Source organism: Hemibagrus wyckioides, linkage group LG06 (genome assembly GCF_019097595.1).
Source record: "Hemibagrus wyckioides isolate EC202008001 linkage group LG06, SWU_Hwy_1.0, whole genome shotgun sequence".
In the NCBI taxonomy this organism is placed as follows: Eukaryota; Metazoa; Chordata; class Actinopteri; order Siluriformes; family Bagridae; genus Hemibagrus; species Hemibagrus wyckioides.
In genome coordinates, this window is record NC_080715.1 from 28,004,355 (window position 1) to 28,008,972 (window position 4,618).

General features: G+C 37.9%; 1 non-coding gene across 1 annotated transcript; it reads left to right on the forward strand.

Moving 5' to 3' along the window:
• Positions 1-1,953: 1,953 nt before the first annotated feature.
• trnal-caa (transfer RNA leucine (anticodon CAA)) lies at positions 1,954-2,067 on the forward strand. The gene is made up of 2 exons: positions 1,954-1,991; positions 2,022-2,067. It is a non-coding gene; the product is annotated as a tRNA-Leu (tRNA).
• The last annotated feature ends 2,551 nt before the right edge of the window (positions 2,068-4,618 follow it).

Genomic DNA, 4,618 nt, shown 5'->3' on the forward strand with positions numbered 1-4,618 from the left:
AAAAAAAAAATGGCAGGAAGTAGATTCAAAGCAGGAAATTGACACAAAGGAAAATGCTTCAAAGCAGGAAACTGACAGGAAGGAAATGTTTCAAAGCAGGATATTTACAGGAAGTAGATTCATAGCAGGGAATTGTCACAAAGGAAATGCTTCAAAGCAGGAAACTGACAGGAAGGAAATGCTTGTGACTATTTATAGTATAACTGATACCAAACCTAACTGGTTTTGACTAGTTTAGACTTGAGTGTCAGATGTCTCATCCAATCAGAGGTAAGAATTCCATTCACAAACTATACCTACCTTTTCCGGTTTGACCGAATTGTCCTTGCATTTTTGGATTTGTTATTTTGTTTTTCAATTTTGTTTTGCACTTCACCATAGGTTAGTTCCTACTAACAAAACCTCAAACAAACATGAACACACCCGGTAACACACTTGACGGTGCTGGTTTTTAATAAAGAGCACTTGGGTATTAAGAAGATCCTGTATGTGAGATTAGCAACACCAAGCCAGGCCTGTTTTAATTCTCTAATGGTTCTGCGGCTAACCGCTGTCAGGTCCTTCAAGCCTAATCCCCCTTGCGCTATTTCTTATTTACATGGATTTATGAGACGATTATTACTAAGGTATGCGAATAGAATTCTTCAGGCCTGGTGTATCTGCAAAGAGCTTGGTTTATCTAACCACACACACTCACCTCCTGTTTCCTTAATGGCCCCTACTCTGTGGGAGGGACTTCCTGTCGACTCTTTCTTTCTCGTCTGAGTGTGTGTGTGTGTGTGTGAGAGAGAGAGAGAGAGAGAGAGAGAGCAGACGCATGTGGAGGCCATTAAGCATTTAAACTGAAATTCTGAACTTTCTCAGATCTTTCCATCTCAATATATTATTATTAAACGGTGGATGAATTTGAGTGATGGATGCTCTCAAACAGAGGACGTGTCAGAATGTCTGAATTTTTTATTGTTTTTTTTTGTTACAGTTGCACATTTAAACACAGACACATAGTAAGAAGAAGAGAGCTGTGTGTGTGTGTGTGTTTGTGCTACCTGTCAGAAATGTGATAGATTACCAATGCTCGTAATCCATCATCCTTCATGGTTGAAGCTGTAGTTCTACACAATGGTGTGATGACCAACCATCCACCAACCACACACACATACACACACTAACAGTCATTCACACACATGCACCCATTACACACACACATATACACACACACACACCACACACTGACACTCACGGAGATATATATGTGTGTGTGTGTGTACTTTTATATATATATATATATATATATATATATATATATATATATATATGTATATATATATATATATATATATATATATATATATATATATATATATATATATATATATATATATATAGACACTCAATCATACACACATACACATACACACAAGCACATACATACAGGCACCGACACTCACGCAGACACACACACACACACATAGACACAGACTCACATGGACACACATGAAGACGCATATGCCAACACAACCACAGACATGCAGACACACACAGAGACACACACAAGCATACTCGTAGACACGCACACACACAGAGACACACATGCAGACACGCAGGCACACACAAACACACACACACGAGATTATCCCAATAAAGTAGTAGAATTTTACAGATTTTCCAACATGTACATAGACAATCATAAAAATGGGGCGTCTTAAAAATACCCTCTAAACCTCCAGATTTTTAATTAGAAGAAACTTCATCACCAAGAGACTCTGTAAAAATGAAGACGGGACAGAAATGATTAATCACCAAAGACTCACAACGTGTTTGCTTCTCTCAGGAAATCTAAAAATACAAGCAACATTCAGAGCTGTGTTAGACCAGAGTTAAAATTTGCGCTCAAATTTCAAGGTTTTTTTTTTCTTTTTTTTTTTTTCTTTCTTTTAAAAAAAAAACAGCAGTGTCAGAATGGCCGAGCGGTCTAAGGCGCCAGACTCAAGGTTTAAACTTTCCACCTGATCTAAGGAGGATTCTGGTCTCTGAATGGAGGCTTGGGTTCAAATCCCACTTCTGACATGATAAGTTTTTATAAATTTTCCATTGGGATGAATAAAGTATCTATCTATCTATCTATCCATCCATCTATCCATACATCCATCCTTCTATCTATCTATCTATCCGCCCAGTGTAGCTGATAGCTAATAAATGAAATGAAAGAAAACTAGCATAGACCAATTAGCTTTATGTTAATAAGAGTAAAAAGGGCTGCACTCTTTTAGCGGCCTTTTAGTCATTATTAGCTGCATTAGTGGCTCTTTTTTGAAATTATTCCCTTTAATTTAGGTTTGGGGGAAGAAAAAAAATCTCTAGCAGTAGATTAGAGAAAAAAAATCATCCAATAAACATGGATTTAACTAAATGAATCATACTATTTTTTACACAATTAGCAATTCTCACTTGTTCTCTATCCTTGGGTAGAGCACTGGGTTTCCTGGCCACTGGGAACAATGTAGAATAAATAAATAAATAAATAAACAATACATACCCACAATACTAATAAAGGCATCTCTCTCTCTCTCTCTCTCTCTCTCTCTACATATATATATATATATATATATATATATATATATATATATATATATATATATATATCCATTTCTTCCTCTGCCTCCCTCTCTCTCTATCTCCGCTCTATCATGAAAAAAAAATTAAGATGGAGGAAGCACAGATTAAAGGGCTATATTTTAATATTGCACCATCCTGCTTTATACAGCGCAGCTTTAAATAAATAGAAAAAGACAACTGAACTGCGGGCAAGAAACCTGTATTATTGCCACACATACATCAAAGCAGAATTCTTTTTTTCACATATCCCAGCTGAGGTAGTTAGGATCAAAGCTCAGGGGCAGCTACAATCCAGCACCCCCAGAGCAGGAAGGGGTTAAGGGTCTTGTTCAGTTGCCCAACTTTGGAGCTTGAACCTTAATCCTTCAAGCAACAACCCAGTGTCTTAACCACTTGAACCACCACTGCCCCAACAAGCTGTAGAAGTTTATAGTAGTGTTTATTTAGATCCAGAAGCCAGACATGAGCTGGTTAAATCTCTTGAGGTAGCAAATATCATAAAGCATATGATTACTAAGTTAGCTGACCACATTGCTAACAAAGACAAAAAAAAATAAAAAATCATGTTTTGTAAGTTTCCACCCATATTAGAAATAGTCTCTGAAGAAATGTTACATGTCTGATCAACCCTTAACTGCACTGCACTTAGCTGGCATATATAGGTACAGGTATAGGTATAGATATAGTAGCGGAATCAATGATGTGTAAAAGGTGAAATGGAAAAGTTTTCTCGAGATAAAATCATTGCTATTAAGCATGACAGGAGACGCATGTTGCATACGGCAGAGCGTGTACGGATCGATACATCAAAGCAGCTGACAAGGAAAGACGGCGTACAGTTTCAATTTCTCATATACGCTCCTTAGCCACTGTCACGGTCGTCACGGCAACCGGATAGTGTTTCTCAGCTCAAAGCAGCAATCCGGTCCCAGCCAGGATACTGTAAAAAAAGCTGAAACAGCACACACACACACTCTACTGATGAGAACAAATGGGAAGTGTCTCATTCGGACAGATGCTCCCTACAGGCAATACATGCACATACTGACTGGCACATGTGAGCAAAAGGTAACATACCTACAGTCCTGTATGGAGCATGTGCTGAGAGGCATGTAAATGTGATTAGTAAGGCAATTTCACACTCTGTAAACTGACATTAATATATGTCAAAACATGGAGTCTTTGAGTGTGAATGAAGCATGGGTATGACCTGGGATCCCTCTATCTATCTATCTATCTATCTATCTATCTATCTATCTATCTATCTATCTATCTATCTATCTATCTATCTATCTATCCTTTCTCTGTTTTTCTCTCTGCCTCTCTTTCATGAAGCTGATTTCATCAAATCAATATACTGCTGTTGGATTTCTTTTATTTCCTTCATACAATATAGTAAGATAAAGTAGAAACATAAACATGGCCCTACATTATTTATTCTAGTTTCCAATCTATATAGAACAGACCAGACCAGACCAGTGTGTGTGTGTGTGTGTGTGTGTGTATGGTTGATGAAACAGGCTTTTTCAACAACAGCACTTTACTTTAATTAGAGGCAATAGAGGCAACATGACTGCCCCACTCTAACCATAAATTCATTTCCGCTTTAAACACAGAGGGCGGGACATCTCACATACACACCAACATCTAAGTTGTTGAGCAATTAGCATATATAACCTCTTGCCAGTCTGATTTATTCATGCCTATAAACACAGTGTGAAAGTGAAAATCTAGATGGGCTTGTATACATATGCTCATACGTGCACACACACACACACACACACACACATACTTACACGCTAATGGAAACACATAGCGTCAGCCTATTTTTTAAATTAATATGGGGTCTTAACGCCTTTTCCATCAGTCATTCTGGCACTGTGTGTGTGCTTGTGAGGAACTGCAAGTTCACAAGGCTTTAGGGGCTTCTTGCATTCACAGGCTAAAAGCAGCGATGAATCAGAGCTACCACGTACTTCAGTACCATTAATAAGCACACACG